Source organism: Bufo bufo, chromosome 1, assembly GCF_905171765.1.
Source record: "Bufo bufo chromosome 1, aBufBuf1.1, whole genome shotgun sequence".
Taxonomy (NCBI): Eukaryota; Metazoa; Chordata; class Amphibia; order Anura; family Bufonidae; genus Bufo; species Bufo bufo.
In genome coordinates, this window is record NC_053389.1 from 784746684 (window position 1) to 784772562 (window position 25879).

At 44.4% G+C, this 25879-nt stretch overlaps 12 non-coding genes across 12 annotated transcripts; all 12 read left to right on the forward strand.

Annotated features, from left to right (window-relative positions):
* The first annotated feature begins 8290 nt into the window (after positions 1–8290).
* On the forward strand, positions 8291–8363 carry TRNAV-CAC. The gene has a single exon. It is a non-coding gene; the product is annotated as a tRNA-Val (tRNA).
* Positions 8364–8759: 396 nt separating this feature from the next.
* On the forward strand, positions 8760–8832 carry TRNAV-AAC. The gene has a single exon. It is a non-coding gene; the product is annotated as a tRNA-Val (tRNA).
* Positions 8833–10345: 1513 nt separating this feature from the next.
* Positions 10346–10418, forward strand: TRNAV-CAC. Its single transcript has one exon. It is a non-coding gene; the product is annotated as a tRNA-Val (tRNA).
* A 396-nt stretch (positions 10419–10814) lies between these two features.
* TRNAV-AAC lies at positions 10815–10887 on the forward strand. Its single transcript has one exon. It is a non-coding gene; the product is annotated as a tRNA-Val (tRNA).
* A 1513-nt stretch (positions 10888–12400) lies between these two features.
* Positions 12401–12473, forward strand: TRNAV-CAC. Its single transcript has one exon. It is a non-coding gene; the product is annotated as a tRNA-Val (tRNA).
* A 396-nt stretch (positions 12474–12869) lies between these two features.
* Positions 12870–12942, forward strand: TRNAV-AAC. Its single transcript has one exon. It is a non-coding gene; the product is annotated as a tRNA-Val (tRNA).
* A 1513-nt stretch (positions 12943–14455) lies between these two features.
* On the forward strand, positions 14456–14528 carry TRNAV-CAC. Its single transcript has one exon. It is a non-coding gene; the product is annotated as a tRNA-Val (tRNA).
* A 396-nt stretch (positions 14529–14924) lies between these two features.
* On the forward strand, positions 14925–14997 carry TRNAV-AAC. Its single transcript has one exon. It is a non-coding gene; the product is annotated as a tRNA-Val (tRNA).
* Positions 14998–16510: 1513 nt separating this feature from the next.
* Positions 16511–16583, forward strand: TRNAV-CAC. The gene has a single exon. It is a non-coding gene; the product is annotated as a tRNA-Val (tRNA).
* Positions 16584–16979: 396 nt separating this feature from the next.
* Positions 16980–17052, forward strand: TRNAV-AAC. The gene has a single exon. It is a non-coding gene; the product is annotated as a tRNA-Val (tRNA).
* Positions 17053–18565: 1513 nt separating this feature from the next.
* Positions 18566–18638, forward strand: TRNAV-CAC. The gene has a single exon. It is a non-coding gene; the product is annotated as a tRNA-Val (tRNA).
* Positions 18639–25753: 7115 nt separating this feature from the next.
* Positions 25754–25826, forward strand: TRNAV-CAC. Its single transcript has one exon. It is a non-coding gene; the product is annotated as a tRNA-Val (tRNA).
* Positions 25827–25879: the final 53 nt, after the last annotated feature.

Sequence of the window (25879 nt, forward strand, 5' to 3'; positions counted from 1 at the left end):
TTATACCCAGGAGCACTTTTCTCTAGATTAGCAAAGATACCAAAACCTAGTGATTTTTGTAGCACTGGTGGAGGAAGAGTGGGGGTCATTTTGGTAATTAAATACCTTTCAGATTTTGGCCCTTCATAGAATAGCTAAGGAATAAATGATGAAAATAGGTTATATCTATAATCATCCAGCAGGGGAAACAGCACAAAGAAATTTGTAAGTAGGTAAGGGTACTTCACTTGACTTCTTCAGTGTAGTAGGGCCTAAATATATGGGAAATTATGAGAAATCCCTACTGTCTCTACATCTATTGCATCTATTGCTAGGTGAAGAGCAAGGCCCGAAAATAAAGCGGGCCCAGCTCCACCCCCAGCACATAGCTTGCAGTCAAAAATTTCAACATAAAACAAAAGCTCAACAGTATTAAGTGATGATTTTCTTGGTCACCCAAACCTAAAGATGAGAAAATAAGGCCGACTACTAATCCGCCAAGGAAAGGCGTTTTGGGGTGGAAAAGGAGTCTCTTCTTCTGCTGCTTCTTTGTGCCCTTGGGGTGCGTTGGGGCTCCCAGGGAACCGTCTTGGGTAGATCTGGTAGAGAGTTCAGGTTCTGGACCATGTCCCAGTTTGCAATAGGTAATGGAGATAGCTGAAGAAGATCATATGTCTTGTCCAGGTCTGCAAATGAGGAAACGTGGATGCGACGACCTTCATGAAGGAAGGATAAACCGAAAGGGAATGTCCATCTATAGATGATTCTTTGCTGCCTTAGCCAATCTGTGAGAGGCTTCAAGGCTTTACGTTTTTTGAGAGTTGATTGCGACAGGTCTTGATAAATTGCGATGCTGTTATCTTCCCATTCTACAGAATTGGAGTTCCTGGCACTTGCCAGAATGGCTTCTTTCACAGGGAAGTGTAGAAATTTACATATTACATCTCTGGGTGGCTCATTCGCCTGTGGTTTGGGTCTGAGGGCTCTATGCGCCCGTTCAAGCAGGACCTCATGTGCCGAATCAGGACCTAGAATCTTGAGGCATATCTGGATTACCGTTTCCGGAATGTCCAAGGCTAAGATGGTCTCAGGTATCCCTCTAAAGCGCAAGTTATTGCGCCTGCTTCTATCTTCCTGGTCCTCCATGGCTGTATATAAGGTATTTATATGGCACTGGGCTAGCGACATGCTAGAGGACACTTCACCCTGGTGTTGGAGGATTGTGGCCTGAGTTTCTTCTAAGGCCTCCACTCTCCTACCTATGAGCCTAATATCTTCTTTTATTGAAGAAATGTCCACACTTACAGTCATGTGAAAAAATTAGGACACCCTTTGAAAGCATGTGGTTTTTTGTAACATTTTTAATAAATGGTTATTTCATCTCCGTTTCAACAATACAGAGAGATTAAAGTAATCCAACTAAACAAAGAAAACTGAAGAAAAGTCTTTTCAAGATCTTCTGTAAATGTCATTCTACAAAAATGCCTATTCTAACTGAGGAAAAAGATAGGACACCCTCACATGTATTCCCTCTTAAATTGGCTCAGATCTCACACAGGTATATCACACCAGGTGCACATAATTAGTAGATCGTTACTCTGCATGTTGAATGAGGCTTGCCCTATTTAAACCTCAGACATTTAGTTTGGTGTGCTCCTGACTGTTGAAGTGAGAGTGAGCACCATGGTGAGAGCAAAAGAGCTGTCAGAGGACTTCAGAAAAAAGATTGTAGCAGCCTATGAGTCTGGGAAGGGATTTAAAAAGATCTCAAAAGATTTTGAAATCAGCCATTCCACTGTCCGGAAGATAGTCTACAAGTGGAGGGCTTTCAAAACAACTGCCAACATGCCCAGGACTGGTCGCCCCAGCAAGTTCACCCCAAGAGCAGACCGCAAGATGCTAAAAGAGGTATCCAAAAACCCTAAAGTGTCATCTCGAGAACTACAGCAGGCTCTGGCTACTGTTGATGTAGAAGTACATGCCTCTACAATCAGAAAGAGACTGTACAAGTTTAACTTGCATGGGAGGTGTGCAAGGAGGAAACCTTTGCTTTCCAAGAGAAACATCGAGGCCAGACTGACATTTGCCAGCGATAAAGTTGACAAAGACCAGGACTTCTGGAATAATGTTCTTTGGACAGATGAGTCCAAAATTGAATTATTTGGACACAACAGCAGAGGACATGTTTGGCGTAAACCAAACACAGCATTCCAAGAAAAGAACCTCATACCAACTGTGAAGCATGGAGGTGGAAGTGTCATGGTTTGGGGCTGCTTTGCTGCAGCAGGACCTGGTCAGCTCACCATCATAGAATCCACGATGAATTCTACTGTGTATCAGAAGGTGCTTGAAGAACATGTGAGACCATCAGTTAGAAAATTAAAGCTGAAGCGGAACTGGACCATGCAACATGACAATGACCCAAAACATACTAGTAAATCAACCAAAGATTGGCTGAAAAAGAAGAAATGGAGAGTCCTGGAATGGCCAAGTCAAAGTCCAGATTTGAATCCCATTGAGATGCTGTGGGGTGACTTGAAAAGGGCTGTACGTGCAAGAAACCCCTCAAACATCTCACAGCTGAAAAAGTTCTGCATTGAGGAGTGGGGTAAAATTTCCTCAGACCGATGTCGAAGACTGGTAGATGGCTACAAGAACCGTCTCACTGCAGTTATTTCAGCCAAAGGAGGTAACACTCGCTATTAGGGGCAAGGGTGTCCTATCTTTTTCCTCAGTTAGAATAGGCATTTTTGTAGAATGACATTTACAGAAGATCTTGAAAAGACTTTTCTTCAGTTTTCTTTGTTTAGTCGGATTACTTTAATCTCTCTGTATTGTTGAAACGGAGATGAAATAACCATTTATTAAAAATGTTACAAAAAACCACATGCTTTCAAAGGGTGTCCTAATTTTTTCACATGACTGTATAGGGCCCAGGGCTTCTGCTAGAGCTTCTTTTAAGAAGGCTCTGGAGATCGGCAGGCATTCCGCCTCACTGGGGTCGTCCCCTACCTTTTCACTGCTGCAGGCGGCAAGCTGTTTGTGTCCGGAGCGTGGAGTGCCGGGCGCCATCTTGGATTCTCGGCTCACAGTTACAGCGGCAGCTTTTTTCATAAATTTCTCTATTTCCCCAGCCTGACTTTGGGAGCGATTGCCTACTGGCTGGTCTGTGGGCTTTTGGCCCCCGATCTTGACCATTTCTGCTTTCAGTAGGCTTATGATACGGTGCTGAGAGGGATATCCAGACGGGAGAGCAGCGCTTCACACGTCCATCCGGATCAAGCGCTGGCTCCGCCCCCAGGAACGATCGTTTTAGCCCAGCCATGATAGACTGTTATCCTTTGAAAAGAAGCCAGCCGCGTGTAATCATCTTCACCCGATGGTCAGACAAAAGATATTTTGTTCAAAATAAGATTGTGCGTGGGCGAAAGTACTTTCTTTGAAAGAACGTTCCAGGAAAGAGCTTTCGTCCATCGCCCCGGTTTCATTGAACGCGTACGGGCAGTTTGAACAACTGTAATGGCTATTACGGACTAAGATGTGTTTGGCTGTGTCTGTGAAACCAATGCTCACCAGGTGTTTGTTTGTTCATCTGCTGTTCAAGTAACGTCTATCTAAAGTGTCTGACCACCTTAACCCCTTAAGGACCGGGCTCATTTTCACCTTAAGGACCAGGCCATTTTTTGCAAATCTGACCAGTGTCACTTTAAGTGCTCATAACTTTAAAATGCTTTGACTTATCCAGGCCATTCTGAGATTGTTTTTTCGTCACATATTGTACTTCATGACACTGGTAAAATGAAGTCAAAAAAATTATTTTTTTTGCACAAAAAAATACCTAATTTACCAAAAATTTGAAAAAAATTAGCAAATTTCAAAGTTTCAGTTTCTCTACTTCTGTAATACATAGTAATACCCCAAAAAATTGTGATGACTTTACATTCCCCATATGTCTACTTCATGTTTGAATTGTTTTGGGAATGATATTTTATTTTTTGGGGATGTTATAAGGCTTAGAAGTTTAGAAGCAAATCTTGAAATTTTTCAAAAATTTACAAAAACTCAATTTTTAGCGACCAGTTCAGGTCTGAAGTCACTTTGCGAGGCTTACATAATAGAAACCACCCAAAAATGACCCCATCTAAGAAACTACACCCCTCAAGGTATTCAAAACTGATTTTGCATACATTGTTAACCCTTTAGGTGTTGCACAAGAGTTATTGGCAAATGGGGAGGAAATTTGCGAATTTCATATTTTTGTCAAATTTTTCATTTTAACCCATTTTTTCCACTAACAAAGCAAGGGTTAACAGCCAAACAAGATTGTATCTTTATTGCCCTGACTCTGCCGTTTACAGAAACACCCAATATGTGGCCATAAACTACTGTACGGCCACACAGCGGGGCGTAGAGTGAAAGGTGCGCCGTTTGGTTTTTGGAAGGCTGATTTTTATGGACTGGTTTTTTGACACCATGTCCCATTTGAAGCCCCCTGATGCACCCCTAGAGGAGAAACTCCCTAAAAGTGACCCCATCTAAGAAACTACACCCCTCAAGGTATTCAAAACTGATTTTACATACGTCGTTAACCCTTTAGGTGTTGCACAAGAGTTATTGGCAAATGGGGATGAAATTTGAGAATTTCATTTTTTTGCCTAATTTTCAATTTTAACCCATTTTTTCCACTAACAAAGCAAGGGTTAACAGCCAAACAAGATTGTATCTTTATTGCCCTGACTCTGCCGTTTACAGAAACACCCCATATGTGGCCGTAAACTACTGTACGGGCACACAGTAGGGCGTAGAGTGAAAGGTGCGCGGTTTGGTTTTTGGAAGCCAGATTTTGCTGGACTGGTTTTTTGACACCATGTCCCATGTCCCATTTGAAGCCCCCCTGATGCACCCCTAGATTAGAAATTCCATAAAAGTGACCCCATCTAAGAAACTACACCCCTCAAGCTATTTAAAACTGATTTTACAAACTTTGTTAACCCTTTAGGTGTTGCACAAGATTTAATGGAAAATAGAGACACAATTTCAAAATTTCACATTTTTGGCAGATTTTCCATTTTAATATTTTTTTTCCAGTTACAAAGCAAGGGTTAACAGCCAAACAAAACTCAATATTTATGGCCCTTATTCTGTAGTTTACAGAAACACCCCATATGTGGTCGTAAACTGCTGTACGGGCACACGGCAGGGTGCAGAAGGAAAGGAATTCCATACGGTTTTTGGTAGGCAGGTTTTGCTGGACTGTTTTTTTTGACACCATGTCCCATTTGAAGCCCCCCTGATGCACCCCTAGAGTAGAAACTCCAAAAAAGTGACTCCATTTTAGAAACTACGGGATAGGGTGGCAGTTTTGTTTGTACTAGTTTAGGGTACATATGATTTTTGGTTGCTCTATATTACACTTTTTGTGCAGCAAGGTAACAAGAAATAGCTTTTTTGGCACGTTTTTTTTTTTTGTTATTTACAACATTCATCTGACAGGTTAGATCATGGGGTAATTTTATAGAGCAGGTTGTCACGGACGCGGCGATACCTAATATGTATACATTTTTTTTTATTTATGTAAGTTTTATACAATAACTTCATTTTTAAAACCAAAAAAATGTTTTAGTGTCTCCATATTCTAAGAGCCATAGTTTTTTCAGTTTTTGGGCGATTATCTTGAGTAGGGTCTCATTTTTTGCGGGATGAGATGACGGTTTGATTGGCACTATTTTGGGGTGCATATGACTTTTTGATCGCTTGCTATTACACTTTTTGTGACGTAAGATGGCAAAAAATGGCTTTTTTTACACTGTTTTTATTTTTATTTTTTTACGGTGGTCATCTGAGGGGTTAGGTCATGTGATATTTTTATAGAGCCGGTCGATACGGACGCGGCGATAATTAATATGTATACTTTGTTTTTATTTATGTAAGTTTTACAGAATGAGTTCATTTTTGAAAAAAAATAAATCATGTTTTAGTGTCTCCATAGTCTAAGAGCCATAGTTTTTTCAGCTTTTGGGCGATTATCTTGAGTAGGGTCTCATTTTTTGCGGGATGAGATGACGGTTTGATTGGTACTATTTTGGCGTACATGCGAGTTTTTTTAATCACTATTATTACCTTTTTTGGGAAGTAAGGTGGGCAAAATTTCAATTTTCTCATAGTTTTTATTTTTTTATTTTTATGGCGTTCACCGTGCGGGGAAAGTAACATGACCATTTTATAGATCAGGTCGTTACGGAGACGGCGATACCTAATATGTGTAGTTTATTTTATTTTTTTAATTTTTATTCAGTGATAAATGTTTTTTTTTTAATCTTAACTTTTTTCACTTTTTTTTACATTTTTGTGACCCAGACCCACTTGGTTCTTGAAGATCCAGTGGGTCTGGTGTCTGTATAATACAGTACAGAACAATATATATTGTTCTGTACTGTATTTTACTTACACTGAACAGATCTGTGCTTTTAGCATAGATCTGTTCAGCACCATGGACAGCAGGACGCCTGAGCAGGCGTCCTGTTGCCATGGGAACCCTCCCCGTCTGCTCAGAACTTCGCAGACGGGGAAGGGTAAGCACGGGGCTGAGGGGGGCTCTCTGGGGGCTCTCTCCCTCTCCATCGGGGGGCTGCAAAGGCACAGCAGCCCCCCGATGGAGAGGGAGGGAGCTCCCTGACCGATGACAGTTAACTTTTTCCATACAGCGGTCCGTACGGACCGCGGTATGGAAAGGGTTAAACGGCTGACATCTTCACAGATGTCAGCCATTTATACCAGGGTGCCAGCAATGTGCTGGCACCGTGGTACAACCACTAGAAGCCAACGATCGTTCATGGGGAGGCGGGCGGGGGATCGCGATCCCGCCTGCCGCACCGCCCGCCTCCCGCAATGCCCCCACCGCCTGCGACACCCCCCCCGCACCACCCTCCGGCATAAAATCATGCAGGGGTGCAGGGGGGGGTGTGAAAAATATTTATTTTAGCCACTCTAAAGTTTCTGATCCCCGCGGTCAGGGACCGCGGCGATCAGAAACTGCAAAAAGCGCAGCAAACCGCAGGTCTGAATTGACCTGCGGTTTGCTGCGATCGCCGATACGGGGGGGTCAAATGACCCCCCCCCTGCATTGTTACGGGATGCCGGCTGAATGATTTCAGCCGAAATCCCGTTCCAATTAACCCCTGGGGCGCCGGAATACAGATTTTAAGTCAGGACGTACCGGTACGTCCTGGGTCCTTAAGGACTCGGGAAATACGGCGTACCGGTACGTCCTAGGTCCTTAAGGGGTTAAGGCTACCCCTAGGTGTTTACCAGAGAACGCCAAAAGGCCGGTTGGACTTGGCTACTAGGGACCCAGGCTAAGTCTACCGAGTACGCAGGCAGAAAACAGGTGCGAGCTCATAGGCAACACACCTATCAGAAGCCAAGGAGTAGCAGAAGAGTAAAACAAGCCAGAGTCTAAGCCAGGAGAGTTAGCATAAGTCAAAACACAATACGGGTGTTAATCCAATAACAAGGCAAAGAGTAAAAGCCAGCAGATTCACTAGAAACCTAATCAGTAGACAAGGGGTAAATATTGAAACAGGTTGAGGTCTATTCACTGGAAGGTCCAACAGAAATGCAGCACTCTTCTCAACACACACAACAAGCAGGAGCCTGGAAAACAAAAAGCACAGGCCCTGACAAACAGTAAGTGTTTGACTTAAATCCCCCACCTATTTCTGGGATTGGATACCCAACCAGGGAACCGATTGGCCCAGCGTCCAGACTCACCGATAAGTCGATCATCCGGGTCTTGGCTGGTCGACGTGGCAACCCTCCTGGAACAACCATGCACAGGAACGTGGCAGGGTAAGATCCTGACAGGTACACTGCCAAACTGAATTCTTTGGCTCCATAAGCCACTTCAAACAGAAAAAAAGATGCTACTTAGTTATGTTATCCACATTACTATTCTGCCTCCGCTCATCCCTCTTCAAATGCTGCATCCAATGCAAACACCGGCTGTGACGTAATGTGCTGGTCTTGGGACATGTATGATGTCATAGCATCACACCGATAACCGATTGGACAGGGAGACGCAGAGCCAAAAACACATTGAATGATGAGTACGTAGGCCCCTGTGTGGGAACACCGTTGCTAGAAAAGCAGCGGAGGGGAACCGGGCAGCGACAGGGGATACATAAGGCGAATACTACATTTTCTTATGCTTGGACATCACACTCAGCAGTTTAGACCATCAGTCTTTTCTGCCCGAAAACCCTTCTAACTGCTATCCTTCTGAGGTAGTGCAGCCAACTTTGACATGAAGCAAGTTTCTGTAGTGTAGTGGCTATCACGTTCGCCTCACACGCGAAAGGTCCCCGGTTCGAAACCGGGCAGAAACATGTACATTTTCATAAGCGTTGAAAGAGCTTATGATGCATAATATCTAACCCCCACAACAAGTGACGGCATCTCTGCTTACTTCCAATTTTAAATGAAATTAACACTTTTTAGGGGCTATTGGGGTAAAACAAAAGAATGCAAAGCTTAGCTTTCATAAACACTGAGTGGGTATGGAGACTTTGTACGGGGCTTACACCCTGATCTTTTATCTCATCCAAATAATTCAGATCAAAGATCATAATAATAGTCAGATTTTTGTAGAATTATAGTGCATAAACTTAGACTTACCTATAGCTGTAAATGCTGGTCTCCAGGAACATTATAGCTAGTTTGTTCAAAAAAACATGTTTGACCATTATGCCCACTTACATACCCAATGTACCAAGCGCATGGCTGTTTCTGTAGTGTAGTGGTTATCACATTCGCCTAACACGCGAAAGGTCCCCGGTTCGAAACCGGGCAGAAACATACAAAACCTGCTTTTGTTATTTCTTTCAAGATGCATGGGTGACAGAAGCCTCTGCCACTATCAAGCCAGATGCCTCTACAAAGAGAAAAAAGACACAAACCATGTGAGGTGACTGAACAACTTTGGAAACGTTTGTCCGTTGAAATGTAACAAGGAACGATCGTTTTAGCCCAGCCATGATAGACCGTTATCCTTTGAAAAGAAGCCAGCCGCGTGTAATCATCTTCATCCGATGGTCAGACAAAAGATATTTTGTTCAAAATAAGATCGTGCGTGGGCGAAAGATCTTTCTTTGAAAGAACGTTCCAGGAAAGAGCTTTTGTCCATCGCCCCGGTTTCATTGAACGCGTACGGGCAGTTTGAACAACTGTAATGCCTATTACGGACTAAGATGTGTTTGGCTGTGTCTGTGAAACCAATGCTCACCAGGTGTTTGTTTGTTCATCTGCTGTTCAAGTAACGTCTATCTAAAGTGTCTGACCACCTTAAGGCTACCCCTAGGTGTTTACCAGAGAACGCCAAAAGGCCGGTTGGACTTGGCTACTAGGGACCCAGGCTAAGTCTACCGAGTACGCAGGCAGAAAACAGGTGCGAGCTCATAGGCAACACACCTATCAGAAGCCAAGGAGTAGCAGAAGAGTAAAACAAGCCAGAGTCTAAGCCAGGAGAGTTAGCATAAGTCAAAACACAATACGGGTGTTAATCCAATAACAAGGCAAAGAGTAAAAGCCAGCAGATTCACTAGAAACCTAATCAGTAGACAAGGGGTAAATATTGAAACAGGTTGAGGTCTATTCACTGGAAGGTCCAACAGAAATGCAGCACTCTTCTCAACACACACAACAAGCAGGAGCCTGGAAAACAAAAAGCACAGGCCCTGACAAACAGTAAGTGTTTGACTTAAATCCCCCACCTAGTTCTGGGATTGGATACCCAACCAGGGAACCGATTGGCCCAGCGTCCAGACTCACCGATAAGTCGATCATCCGGGTCTTGGCTGGTCGACGTGGCAACCCTCCTGGAACAACCATGCACAGGAACGTGGCAGGGTAAGATCCTGACAGGTACACTGCCAAACTGAATTCTTTGGCTCCATAAGCCACTTCAAACAGAAAAAAAGATGCTACTTAGTTATGTTATCCACATTACTATTCTGCCTCCGCTCATCCCTCTTCAAATGCTGCATCCAATGCAAACACCGGCTGTGACGTAATGTGCTGGTCTTGGGACATGTATGATGTCATAGCATCACACCGATAACCGATTGGACAGGGAGACGCAGAGCCAAAAACACATTGAATGATGAGTACGTAGGCCCCTGTGTGGGAACACCGTTGCTAGAAAAGCAGCGGAGGGGGACCGGGCAGCGACAGGGGATACATAAGGCGAATACTACATTTTCTTATGCTTGGACATCACACTCAGCAGTTTAGACCATCAGTCTTTTCTGCCCGAAAACCCTTCTAACTGCTATCCTTCTGAGGTAGTGCAGCCAACTTTGACATGAAGCAAGTTTCTGTAGTGTAGTGGCTATCACGTTCGCCTCACACGCGAAAGGTCCCCGGTTCGAAACCGGGCAGAAACATGTACATTTTCATAAGCGTTGAAAGAGCTTATGATGCATAATATCTAACCCCCACAACAAGTGACGGCATCTCTGCTTACTTCCAACTTTAAATGAAATTAACACTTTTTAGGGGCTATTGGAGTAAAACAAAAGAATGCAAAGCTTAGCTTTCATAAACACTGAGTGGGTATGGAGACTTTGTACGGGGCTTACACCCTGATCTTTTATCTCATCCAAATAATTCAGATCAAAGATCATAATAATAGTCAGATTTTTGTAGAATTATAGTGCATAAACTTAGACTTACCTATAGCTGTAAATGCTGGTCTCCAGGAACATTATAGCTAGTTTGTTCAAAAAAACATGTTTGACCGTTATGCCCACTTACATACCCAACATACCAAGCGCATGGCTGTTTCTGTAGTGTAGTGGTTATCACGTTCGCCTAACACGCGAAAGGTCCCCGGTTCGAAACCGGGCAGAAACATACAAAACCTGCTTTTGTTATTTCTTTCAAGATGCATGGGTGACAGAAGCCTCTGCCACTATCAAGCCAGATGCCTCTACAAAGAGAAAAAAGACACAAACCATGTGAGGTGACTGAACAACTTTGGAAACGTTTGTCCGTTGAAATGTAACAAGGAACGATCGTTTTAGCCCAGCCATGATAGACCGTTATCCTTTGAAAAGAAGCCAGCCGCGTGTAATCATCTTCATCCGATGGTCAGACAAAAGATATTTTGTTCAAAATAAGATCGTGCGTGGGCGAAAGATCTTTCTTTGAAAGAACGTTCCAGGAAAGAGCTTTTGTCCATCGCCCCGGTTTCATTGAACGCGTACGGGCAGTTTGAACAACTGTAATGCCTATTACGGACTAAGATGTGTTTGGCTGTGTCTGTGAAACCAATGCTCACCAGGTGTTTGTTTGTTCATCTGCTGTTCAAGTAACGTCTATCTAAAGTGTCTGACCACCTTAAGGCTACCCCTAGGTGTTTACCAGAGAACGCCAAAAGGCCGGTTGGACTTGGCTACTAGGGACCCAGGCTAAGTCTACCGAGTACGCAGGCAGAAAACAGGTGCGAGCTCATAGGCAACACACCTATCAGAAGCCAAGGAGTAGCAGAAGAGTAAAACAAGCCAGAGTCTAAGCCAGGAGAGTTAGCATAAGTCAAAACACAATACGGGTGTTAATCCAATAACAAGGCAAAGAGTAAAAGCCAGCAGATTCACTAGAAACCTAATCAGTAGACAAGGGGTAAATATTGAAACAGGTTGAGGTCTATTCACTGGAAGGTCCAACAGAAATGCAGCACTCTTCTCAACACACACAACAAGCAGGAGCCTGGAAAACAAAAAGCACAGGCCCTGACAAACAGTAAGTGTTTGACTTAAATCCCCCACCTAGTTCTGGGATTGGATACCCAACCAGGGAACCGATTGGCCCAGCGTCCAGACTCACCGATAAGTCGATCATCCGGGTCTTGGCTGGTCGACGTGGCAACCCTCCTGGAACAACCATGCACAGGAACGTGGCAGGGTAAGATCCTGACAGGTACACTGCCAAACTGAATTCTTTGGCTCCATAAGCCACTTCAAACAGAAAAAAAGATGCTACTTAGTTATGTTATCCACATTACTATTCTGCCTCCGCTCATCCCTCTTCAAATGCTGCATCCAATGCAAACACAGGCTGTGACGTAATGTGCTGGTCTTGGGACATGTATGATGTCATAGCATCACACCGATAACCGATTGGACAGGGAGACGCAGAGCCAAAAACACATTGAATGATGAGTACGTAGGCCCCTGTGTGGGAACACCGTTGCTAGAAAAGCAGCGGAGGGGGACCGGGCAGCGACAGGGGATACATAAGGCGAATACTACATTTTCTTATGCTTGGACATCACACTCAGCAGTTTAGACCATCAGTCTTTTCTGCCCGAAAACCCTTCTAACTGCTATCCTTCTGAGGTAGTGCAGCCAACTTTGACATGAAGCAAGTTTCTGTAGTGTAGTGGCTATCACGTTCGCTTCACACGCGAAAGGTCCCCGGTTCGAAACCGGGCAGAAACATGTACATTTTCATAAGCGTTGAAAGAGCTTATGATGCATAAGATCTAACCCCCACAACAAGTGACGGCATCTCTGCTTACTTCCAATTTTAAATGAAATTAACACTTTTTAGGGGCTATTGGGGTAAAACAAAAGAATGCAAAGCTTAGCTTTCATAAACACTGAGTGGGTATGGAGACTTTGTACGGGGCTTACACCCTGATCTTTTATCTCATCCAAATAATTCAGATCAAAGATCATAATAATAGTCAGATTTTTGTAGAATTATAGTGCATAAACTTAGACTTACCTATAGCTGTAAATGCTGGTCTCCAGGAACATTATAGCTAGTTTGTTCAAAAAAACATGTTTGACCGTTATGCCCACTTACATACCCAACGTAACAAGCGCATGGCTGTTTCTGTAGTGTAGTGGTTATCACGTTCGCCTAACACGCGAAAGGTCCCCGGTTCGAAACCGGGCAGAAACATACAAAACCTGCTTTTGTTATTTCTTTCAAGATGCATGGGTGACAGAAGCCTCTGCCACTATCAAGCCAGATGCCTCTACAAAGAGAAAAAAGACACAAACCATGTGAGGTGACTGAACAACTTTGGAAACGTTTGTCCGTTGAAATGTAACAAGGAACGATCGTTTTAGCCCAGCCATGATAGACCGTTATCCTTTGAAAAGAAGCCAGCCGCGTGTAATCATCTTCATCCGATGGTCAGACAAAAGATATTTTGTTCAAAATAAGATCGTGCGTGGGCGAAAGATCTTTCTTTGAAAGAACGTTCCAGGAAAGAGCTTTTGTCCATCGCCCCGGTTTCATTGAACGCGTACGGGCAGTTTGAACAACTGTAATGCCTATTACAGACTAAGATGTGTTTGGCTGTGTCTGTGAAACCAATGCTCACCAGGTGTTTGTTTGTTCATCTGCTGTTCAAGTAACGTCTATCTAAAGTGTCTGACCACCTTAAGGCTACCCCTAGGTGTTTACCAGAGAACGCCAAAAGGCCGGTTGGACTTGGCTACTAGGGACCCAGGCTAAGTCTACCGAGTACGCAGGCAGAAAACAGGTGCGAGCTCATAGGCAACACACCTATCAGAAGCCAAGGAGTAGCAGAAGAGTAAAACAAGCCAGAGTCTAAGCCAGGAGAGTTAGCATAAGTCAAAACACAATACGGGTGTTAATCCAATAACAAGGCAAAGAGTAAAAGCCAGCAGATTCACTAGAAACCTAATCAGTAGACAAGGGGTAAATATTGAAACAGGTTGAGGTCTATTCACTGGAAGGTCCAACAGAAATGCAGCACTCTTCTCAACACACACAACAAGCAGGAGCCTGGAAAACAAAAAGCACAGGCCCTGACAAACAGTAAGTGTTTGACTTAAATCCCCCACCTAGTTCTGGGATTGGATACCCAACCAGGGAACCGATTGGCCCAGCGTCCAGACTCACCGATAAGTCGATCATCCGGGTCTTGGCTGGTCAACGTGGCAACCCTCCTGGAACAACCATGCACAGGAACGTGGCAGGGTAAGATCCTGACAGGTACACTGCCAAACTGAATTCTTTGGCTCCATAAGCCACTTCAAACAGAAAAAAAGATGCTACTTAGTTATGTTATCCACATTACTATTCTGCCTCCGCTCATCCCTCTTCAAATGCTGCATCCAATGCAAACACCGGCTGTGACGTAATGTGCTGGTCTTGGGACATGTATGATGTCATAGCATCACACCGATAACCGATTGGACAGGGAGACGCAGAGCCAAAAACACATTGAATGATGAGTACGTAGGCCCCTGTGTGGGAACACCGTTGCTAGAAAAGCAGCGGAGGGGGACCGGGCAGCGACAGGGGATACATAAGGCGAATACTACATTTTCTTATGCTTGGACATCACACTCAGCAGTTTAGACCATCAGTCTTTTCTGCCCGAAAACCCTTCTAACTGCTATCCTTCTGAGGTAGTGCAGCCAACTTTGACATGAAGCAAGTTTCTGTAGTGTAGTGGCTATCACGTTCGCTTCACACGCGAAAGGTCCCCGGTTCGAAACCGGGCACAAACATGTACATTTTCATAAGCGTTGAAAGAGCTTATGATGCATAAGATCTAACCCCCACAACAAGTGACGGCATCTCTGCTTACTTCCAATTTTAAATGAAATTAACACTTTTTAGGGGCTATTGGGGTAAAACAAAAGAATGCAAAGCTTAGCTTTCATAAACACTGAGTGGGTATGGAGACTTTGTACGGGGCTTACACCCTGATCTTTTATCTCATCCAAATAATTCAGATCAAAGATCATAATAATAGTCAGATTTTTGTAGAATTATAGTGCATAAACTTAGACTTACCTATAGCTGTAAATGCTGGTCTCCAGGAACATTATAGCTAGTTTGTTCAAAAAAACATGTTTGACCGTTATGCCCACTTACATACCCAACGTAACAAGCGCATGGCTGTTTCTGTAGTGTAGTGGTTATCACGTTCGCCTAACACGCGAAAGGTCCCCGGTTCGAAACCGGGCAGAAACATACAAAACCTGCTTTTGTTATTTCTTTCAAGATGCATGGGTGACAGAAGCCTCTGCCACTATCAAGCCAGATGCCTCTACAAAGAGAAAAAAGACACAAACCATGTGAGGTGACTGAACAACTTTGGAAACGTTTGTCCGTTGAAATGTAACAAGGAACGATCGTTTTAGCCCAGCCATGATAGACCGTTATCCTTTGAAAAGAAGCCAGCCGCGTGTAATCATCTTCATCCGATGGTCAGACAAAAGATATTTTGTTCAAAATAAGATCGTGCGTGGGCGAAAGATCTTTCTTTGAAAGAACGTTCCAGGAAAGAGCTTTTGTCCATCGCCCCGGTTTCATTGAACGCGTACGGGCAGTTTGAACAACTGTAATGCCTATTACGGACTAAGATGTGTTTGGCTGTGTCTGTGAAACCAATGCTCACCAGGTGTTTGTTTGTTCATCTGCTGTTCAAGTAACGTCTATCTAAAGTGTCTGACCACCTTAAGGCTACCCCTAGGTGTTTACCAGAGAACGCCAAAAGGCCGGTTGGACTTGGCTACTAGGGACCCAGGCTAAGTCTACCGAGTACGCAGGCAGAAAACAGGTGCGAGCTCATAGGCAACACACCTATCAGAAGCCAAGGAGTAGCAGAAGAGTAAAACAAGCCAGAGTCTAAGCCAGGAGAGTTAGCATAAGTCAAAACACAATACGGGTGTTAATCCAATAACAAGGCAAAGAGTAAAAGCCAGCAGATTCACTAGAAACCTAATCAGTAGACAAGGGGTAAATATTGAAACAGGTTGAGGTCTATTCACTGGAAGGTCCAACAGAAATGCAGCACTCTTCTCAACACACACAACAAGCAGGAGCCTGGAAAACAAAAAGCACAGGCCCTGACAAACAGTAAGTGTTTGACTTAAATCCCCCACCTAGTTCTGGGATTGGATACCCAACCAGGGAACCGATTGGCCCAGCGTCCAGACTCACCGATAAGTCGATCATCCGGGTCTTGGCTGGTCGACGTGGCAACCCTCCTGGAACAACCATGCACAGGAACGTGGCAGGGTAAGATCCTGACAGGTACACTGCCAAACTGAATTCTTTGGCTCCATAAGCCACTTCAAACAGAAAAAAAGATGCTACTTAGTTATGTTATCCACATTACTATTCTGCCTCCGCTCATCCCTCTTCAAATGCTGCATCCAATGCAAACACCGGCTGTGACGTAATGTGCTGGTCTTGGGACATGTATGATGTCATAGCATCACACCGATAACCGATTGGACAGGGAGACGCAGAGCCAAAAACACATTGAATGATGAGTACGTAGGCCCCTGTGTGGGAACACCGTTGCTAGAAAAGCAGCGGAGGGGGACCGGGCAGCGACAGGGGATACATAAGGCGAATACTACATTTTCTTATGCTTGGACATCACACTCAGCAGTTTAGACCATCAGTCTTTTCTGCCCGAAAACCCTTCTAACTGCTATCCTTCTGAGGTAGTGCAGCCAACTTTGACATGAAGCAAGTTTCTGTAGTGTAGTGGCTATCACGTTCGCCTCACACGCGAAAGGTCCCCGGTTCGAAACCGGGCAGAAACATGTACATTTTCATAAGCGTTGAAAGAGCTTATGATGCATAAGATCTAACCCCCACAACAAGTGACGGCATCTCTGCTTACTTCCAATTTTAAATGAAATTAACACTTTTTAGGGGCTATTGGGGTAAAACAAAAGAATGCAAAGCTTAGCTTTCATAAACACTGAGTGGGTATGGAGACTTTGTACGGGGCTTACACCCTGATCTTTTATCTCATCCAAATAATTCAGATCAAAGATCATAATAATAGTCAGATTTTTGTAGAATTATAGTGCATAAACTTAGACTTACCTATAGCTGTAAATGCTGGTCTCCAGGAACATTATAGCTAGTTTGTTCAAAAAAACATGTTTGACCGTTATGCCCACTTACATACCCAACGTACCAAGCGCATGGCTGTTTCTGTAGTGTAGTGGTTATCACGTTCGCCTAACACGCGAAAGGTCCCCGGTTCGAAACCGGGCAGAAACATACAAAACCTGCTTTTGTTATTTCTTTCAAGATGCATGGGTGACAGAAGCCTCTGCCACTATCAAGCCAGATGCCTCTACAAAGAGAAAAAAGACACAAACCATGTGAGGTGACTGAACAACTTTGGAAACGTTTGTCCGTTGAAATGTAACAAGGAACGATCGTTTTAGCCCAGCCATGATAGACCGTTATCCATTGAAAAGAAGGCAGCCGCGTGTAATCATCTTCATCCGATGGTCAGACAAAAGATATTTTGTTCAAAATAAGATCGTGCGTGGGCGAAAGATCTTTCTTTGAAAGAACGTTCCAGGAAAGAGCTTTTGTCCATCGCCCCGGTTTCATTGAACGCGTACGGGCAGTTTGAACAACTGTAATGCCTATTACGGACTAAGATGTGTTTGGCTGTGTCTGTGAAACCAATGCTCACCAGGTGTTTGTTTGTTCATCTGCTGTTCAAGTAACGTCTATCTAAAGTGTCTGACCACCTTAAGGCTACCCCTAGGTGTTTACCAGAGAACGCCAAAAGGCCGGTTGGACTTGGCTACTAGGGACCCAGGCTAAGTCTACCGAGTACGCAGGCAGAAAACAGGTGCGAGCTCATAGGCAACACACCTATCAGAAGCCAAGGAGTAGCAGAAGAGTAAAACAAGCCAGAGTCTAAGCCAGGAGAGTTAGCATAAGTCAAAACACAATACGGGTGTTAATCCAATAACAAGGCAAAGAGTAAAAGCCAGCAGATTCACTAGAAACCTAATCAGTAGACAAGGGGTAAATATTGAAACAGGTTGAGGTCTATTCACTGGAAGGTCCAACAGAAATGCAGCACTCTTCTCAACACACACAACAAGCAGGAGCCTGGAAAACAAAAAGCACAGGCCCTGACAAACAGTAAGTGTTTGACTTAAATCCCCCACCTAGTTCTGGGATTGGATACCCAACCAGGGAACCGATTGGCCCAGCGTCCAGACTCACCGATAAGTCGATCATCCGGGTCTTGGCTGGTCAACGTGGCAACCCTCCTGGAACAACCATGCACAGGAACGTGGCAGGGTAAGAACCTGACAGGTACACTGCCAAACTGAATTCTTTGGCTCCATAAGCCACTTCAAACAGAAAAAAAGATGCTACTTAGTTATGTTATCCACATTACTATTCTGCCTCCGCTCATCCCTCTTCAAATGCTGCATCCAATGCAAACACCGGCTGTGACGTAATGTGCTGGTCTTGGGACATGTATGATGTCATAGCATCACACCGATAACCGATTGGACAGGGAGACGCAGAGCCAAAAACACATTGAATGATGAGTACGTAGGCCCCTGTGTGGGAACACCGTTGCTAGAAAAGCAGCGGAGGGGGACCGGGCAGCGACAGGGGATACATAAGGCGAATACTACATTTTCTTATGCTTGGACATCACACTCAGCAGTTTAGACCATCAGTCTTTTCTGCCCGAAAACCCTTCTAACTGCTATCCTTCTGAGGTAGTGCAGCCAACTTTGACATGAAGCAAGTTTCTGTAGTGTAGTGGCTATCACGTTCGCCTCACAATCGAAAGGTCCCCGGTTCGAAACCGGGCAGAAACATGTACATTTTCATAAGCGTTGAAAGAGCTTATGATGCATAATATCTAACCCCCACAACAAGTGACGGCATCTCTGCTTACTTCCAATTTTAAATGAAATTAACACTTTTTAGGGGCTATTGGAGTAAAACAAAAGAATGCAAAGCTTAGCTTTCATAAACACTGAGTGGGTATGGAGACTTTGTATGGGGCTTACACCCTGATCTTTTATCTCATCCAAATAATTCAGATCAAAGATCATAATAATAGTCAGATTTTTGTAGAATTATAGTGCATAAACTTAGACTTACCTATAGCTGTAAATGCTGGTCTCCAGGAACATTATAGCTAGTTTGTTCAAAAAAACATGTTTGACCGTTATGCCCACTTACATGCTCACTTACATACCCAACGTACCAAGCACATGGCTGTTTCTGTAGGGTAGTATTTATCACGTTCGCCTAACACGCGAAAGGTCCCCGGTTCGAAACCGGGCAGAAACATACAAAACCTGCTTTTGTTATTTCTTTCAAGATGCATGGGTGACAGAAGCCTCTGCCACTATCAAGCCAGATGCCTCTACAAAGAGAAAAAAGACACAAACCATGTGAGGTGACTGAACAACTTTGGAAACGTTTGTCCGTTGAAATGTAACAAGGAACGATCGTTTTAGCCCAGCCATGATAGACCGTTATCCTTTGAAAAGAAGCCAGCCGCGTGTAATCATCTTCATCCGATGGGTATTTAAGGTGCCGCCGTGTACCCATCTATATTATTTAAGGGTGCCGCCGTGCACTTAGCACATTTGTATCCCTGGTGCCATCACGCACTTTTTTCTTTATCTCTCATTATAGCATTTAGGGACTCATCCTAAAATTGTATATATTTAAAGTTATGTTTTAACCTAAAATCACCATTTCTACATTGTCTACATATATTCTAAATACTGGTGATCAAATCACCAACTAAACATATAGCTCCTCCTGACTATACGTATCCCCTGTGACATGGCAGGTTTTCTGGCGGGGGGCATAGACACGGATGCATGGCTTGCAGAAGCCAAGGAAGTGTTCTCAAATAAATCATATACCCAAAAAAAATTCACACCATCATTTAAATCAGCATTTAAAGAGTTAAATAAACTATACCGCGAACACATCTCTAGCTGGTGGGAAGTACAAAGCCTAGATAATTATATCAAAAACGGTATTGTACCAAGAGGTCTAAGAATTCCCATTGTCCCGGTACCTAAACAAAGGAGCACGGGCTTCAACGGTAGATGGGAACAACTAGCCACAGCAAGCTCCCTACAATTTATGACCTTACTGCTTGAGGAAGAGAAAATCCAACTGGAAAGTTATAGCGAGAAACTGAAAGCTCAAATCGAAATAACAAAAACGTTTTCACAAGACCCTGAATTCACTAACGCTGAAAAACTATTACAGACATCTGTTGAAAAATTCCAGTTCTTCCTACGAGACAGAAAGCATCGGCAATTCAATCACGACCTGGCGGAATTTAAGGAGAATAAGGCCTACTGTGTCCTACGCGAGAAACCGATAGCGAAAGAGGCAGCCTCTGACCTGTCCACTACAGAGACCGATATCTCTGATAGTGAACGGGAACAACCCAACAGAAATAAAACAAGAAATCCATACAGAAAAGGAAGAGGCAGAGGCAACAGAGGTAGAGGCCAATCTGGAGGCGGTCCATCCAATCTTTTAGATCAAGGAATCTCATACCCTCTGAGGAACCGCTCCAGACAAAGGGAGCAACAGGGCCCCAAATAATCAACCTATCCAAAAGACCACTATCCACCGCAGAGATGACTGTACTAAGTAAGGGACTCTCATTCGTTCCCACACAGCGATTTAACGAGTTTTCATGGACGAAGGACTTAAATCTGTTCATTAGAAAACTAAGATGGCACAAATGCTTCAAATCAGGAGATAAGCGTCAATGTCGAGAACTAGGAATCCCAGTGGATATGTTGGAGGATGTAAAACTATTAAACAGTTTATCTGATACCAGCAACCAGGAGGAAGGGAAAGGACCATTTACCTCACTGAGGGCAAAAAGTAAAAAAATGCCACCAGTTGGAGACATTTCATGTCTAGACGTATTTCTTCAATTAGTGACCAGAGACCTGGGAGAATTGGCAACGTCGGGACAATCAGGGAATCTCTCAAGTAGAGAACAGAAAATCCTCTGTAATTTACAAAAGGACGACACAGTCACTATTAAACCCTCGGATAAGGGGGGGAACATTATCATCTTGGACACAGAGGAATACTGTAAGATGTGCCTACTACTCTTGAAAGAGAAACAGACCTACGGCACACTCACCTGCAACCCGACAGCTCCCTTCCTGGCGGAGCTACTTGATATCCTAACAGAGGCTAAAAGAAACAAGATCATCTCAGAGACAGAATTGGATTTCTTATACCCCAAATTCCCCGTGACGGCAACATTCTACGGTCTCCCTAAAATACATAAAGGGATAAACCCCTTGAAAGGACGACCGATAGTGTCAGGGATTGGGAGTATATGTCACAACTTAGGAAAATACGTCGACCAGATCCTCTTACCCTTCGTCACCTCCCTGCCCTCTTATACACGAGACAGTATGGACCTGCTCAAGAGAATAGAGGGTATCACACTAGATCGACAATCCATTCTAGCAAGCATAGACGTAGAGGCCCTGTACTCATCTATACCTCATGAGGCAGGCCTCAGAGCAGTAGAATACTATCTCAGCATGAGGGGGCAACAGTTCAGGGAACATAATCAGTTTGTCTTAAAACTCCTTAGATATATTTTGACACACAATTTTTTTGTATTTGATGGCAAATGGTACCACCAGCTCAGGGGCACCGCGATGGGTTGCTCTTGTGCACCATCGTATGCAAATTTGCTCCTGGGCTGGTGGGAAACCAATAACGTTTTTTGTGAGGGGATGTCGTCATGGACCGGGCCCATCACATTGTGGGCCCGGTACATTGACGACATTTTCATCATCTGGAACGCATCGACATCAGCGTTTAGGACACTCGTTGAGAAACTTAATGAAAATAGGTTAGGACTTCGTTTCACACACGAGACAAATGAAAACACCCTACCCTTCCTGGACATATTGATCCAAAGAAACGGATCTGATGAGCTGGCTACCACCATATTTCGCAAACCAACAGCAACCAATTCTGTACTACACTGGAGCAGTAGTCATCCCATACCGCTCAAAAGGGGCATACCGAGGGGCCAGTATCTGCGCCTAAGGCGCAATTGCTCCACAAAAGCAGAATTCGTGAAACAGGCAGAGGTTCTGAGGAGTAGATTCCTCTCCAGAGGATACCCGGATCCAGTGCTGAGGTCAGCATACCAAATGGCATTAACTTCTTCAAGAACGGAACTACTGGTACCAAGAAACAAACCCCCAGATACCAGACAAAAAATCAGGGTAATAGGTACCTTTGATGAAGCCGCCAGTGACGTAAGAAAGATTCTACAAAAACACTGGCCGATTCTAATGATGGATCCCGACATCAAAGAAAGGATTTTCGATTACCCTCAGATCACATTCAGGAGGGGCAATAGCCTTAGAGATATGCTGGTACATAGCCACCACAAATCAACTACAAAAGGAACTTGGCTAGACAGGAAGCCACTAGGGTGTTTTAGGTGCAGTGGATGCATTGCATGTAATACAATACTAACATGTAAAGAATTTGTCAGCACTAACCTTCAAAAATCTTTCAGAATTAAGGATTTCATAAACTGCCGCAGTAAGGGTGTCATCTATAGAATCACGTGTGAATGCCCCCTTGAATATATAGGCAAAACGAAGCGTGAACTGCGCAGACGGATTGGCGAACACCTGGGGGATATCACCAATAAAAAAGATACAGCTGTATCACGGCATATACATGAACATCATAATGGCGACCCACGCAGTATAAAAGCCATTGGCATCGAGGTAGTCCCCCCCCCGTTACGAGGAGGCGACTGGGATCGCATGCTCCTTCAACATGAAGCACGCTGGATCCACACGCTGCGGTCGACAGCCCCCCAAGGCTTAAATGAGCAACTATGCTTTGGCTGCTTCATTTAATGAACACCAGACTAGCCATCTAACGCCAAGGGTGACATATCCCTATATGACCCGGACAGGCTGGCTGAACGAGACATGAGAAGAATACAACTCATGTAAACAGCATATGTCAACGGATAGACGGCATACAACATGCACCCCTTGACAGTAATCATCATATAGAGCGCATCTACCTCACGGAAACAAAAGAGAAAAATACATATTAAGGTCTAAATTGCCAACACCGTGTGAGCACAGGAATCGTACTCTGTAGAGGGCAGCTTTTAGGCCCACCATAATAAAAATCAGATACAGGGCACGTTCCTGTGACGACACTGGCATTGACTGATATTAAACAACTTGCCTTGAGGCCTTTCAAACAAATTGTCTATTAGATGTCACAACTCTGACAATTGCATCCTGATGGACAAGAGCATCCATTTATTATGTATCGCTCATTATGCATCCGTGTCTGTGCACCACTGACCAGAATGCTTTTAAATTAACTATTTTGCAAAAAATGTCACATTAATATTCACCGCACTTGCTACAGACGGTGTCTAATTCATGGTTGTCATAACAGAGTCCCCGTTACCTGGCAACCAATTAAACACTGGCTGGTGGACAACATGTGTCCCGGGTGGATGACATAATCCACAGCCACTGCAATTGACGTATCGGCATCTGAATACGTCAGTAGACTTACTATGCTGGTTACCTTCAGCATGGGTAGCGCATGCGCGGTTGCGTCGGCTGTTCAGCTGACGTCACGGTGCTGCGCTCCAAGCCTCTTCCTGAGGTCGAACAGGGCTTTCTCATAGCACTGACAGCGCATGCATGAGCGCGTCGACGGCAGCGCCGACGTCATCACGCTGCGCTCCAAGCCTCGTTTTGAGGCATTATGGTGTTCAAATAGGAGCGGGCGACTGCCGGCTAGTAGGCTCTATCACGGCCTCTGGACACGCCGCTGCGCTCCAAGAGAGGGACCGGACCATCTCCAGGTGACCCCCTCTACTCTGTCTTTATATCTCAGGCAAGTACCCAGCCCTGATACATGACTAGAGCCCTTACTAAAGGCCAATACGTCTAAGTATCACCTGTGTCACATTTTCATCTTAAACTATATATGACGTATGTGCTGTCTGCTGACAATAAGCTACCAACACTGCACGTCATTCGATTACACTGCCCCTCTACGTGTGCCTAACATTCCCCTGATGAGTTTTATATTAAAAATGAAACATGCGTGTAGGGACTAGCTACACTAGGGCACAATAGGGCCAAGTAGCAAAAGGGAGAGGTTCCGGACGGGGTCGTTCTTTTCAGAACGGGTGCTCCGTATATAGGACGCTAGGGGCGAGATAGTTCCCATATATTAGGGCTGTCTAGGTACCCCTTACCCACTCATATCCCCGCCGGACCCCTTCTGCTCTTCTTTACAGCAAAATCTTCTTGCATTGGACATCTCCAGAGACCAGAGGACCGGGGCCATAACGGTAGGACCTACTGGTTATTTAAGGTGCCGCCGTGTACCCATCTATATTATTTAAGGGTGCCGCCGTGCACTTAGCACATTTGTATCCCTGGTGCCATCACGCACTTTTTTCTTTATCTCTCATTATAGCATTTAGGGACACATCCTAAAATTGTATATATTAAAAGTTATGTTTTAACCTAAAATCACCATTTCTACATTGTCTACATATATTCTAAATACTGGTGAATAAATCACCAACTAAACATATAGCTCCTCCTGACTATACTGATCCGATGGTCAGACAAAAGATATTTTGTTCAAAATAAGATCGTGCGTGGGCGAAAGATCTTTCTTTGAAAGAACGTTCCAGGAAAGAGCTTTTGTCCATCGCCCCGGTTTCATTGAATGCGTACGGGCAGTTTGAACAACTGTAATGCCTATTACGGACTAAGATGTGTTTGGCTGTGTCTGTGAAACCAATGCTCACCAGGTGTTTGTTTGTTCATCTGCTGTTCAAGTAACGTCTATCTAAAGTGTCTGACCACCTTAAGGCTACCCCTAGGTGTTTACCAGAGAACGCCAAAAGGCCGGTTGGACTTGGCTACTAGGGACCCAGGCTAAGTCTACCGAGTACGCAGGCAGAAAACAGGTGCGAGCTCATAGGCAACACACCTATCAGAAGCCAAGGAGTAGCAGAAGAGTAAAACAAGCCAGAGTCTAAGCCAGGAGAGTTAGCATAAGTCAAAACACAATACGGGTGTTAATCCAATAACAAGGCAAAGAGTAAAAGCCAGCAGATTCACTAGAAAACCTAATCAGTAGACAAGGGGTAAATATTGAAACAGGTTGAGGTCTATTCACTGGAAGGTCCAACAGAAATGCAGCACTCTTCTCAACACACACAACAAGCAGGAGCCTGGAAAACAAAAAGCACAGGCCCTGACAAACAGTAAGTGTTTGACTTAAATCCCCCACCTAGTTCTGGGATTGGATACCCAACCAGGGAACCGATTGGCCCAGCGTCCAGACTCACCGATAAGTCGATCATCCGGGTCTTGGCTGGTCGACGTGGCAACCCTCCTGGAACAACCATGCACAGGAACGTGGCAGGGTAAGATCCTGACAGGTACACTGCCAAACTGAATTCTTTGGCTCCATAAGCCACTTCAAACAGAAAAAAGATGCTACTTAGTTATGTTATCCACATTACTATTCTGCCTCCGCTCATCCCTCTTCAAATGCTGCATCCAATGCAAACACCGGCTGTGACGTAATGTGCTGGTCTTGGGACATGTATGATGTCATAGCATCACACCGATAACCGATTGGACAGGGAGACGCAGAGTCAAAAACACATTGAATGATGAGTACGTAGGCCCCTGTGTGGGAACACCGTTGCTAGAAAAGCAGCGGAGGGGGACCGGGCAGCGACAGGGGATACATAAGGCGAATACTACATTTTCCTATGCTTGGACATCACACTCAGCAGTTTAGACCATCAGTCTTTTCTGCCCGAAAACCCTTCTAACTGCTATCCTTCTGAGGTAGTGCAGCCAACTTTGACATGAAGCAAGTTTCTGTAGTGTAGTGGCTATCACGTTCGCCTCACACGCGAAAGGTCCCCGGTTCGAAACCGGGCAGAAACATGTACATTTTCATAAGCGTTGAAAGAGCTTATGATGCATAATATCTAACCCCC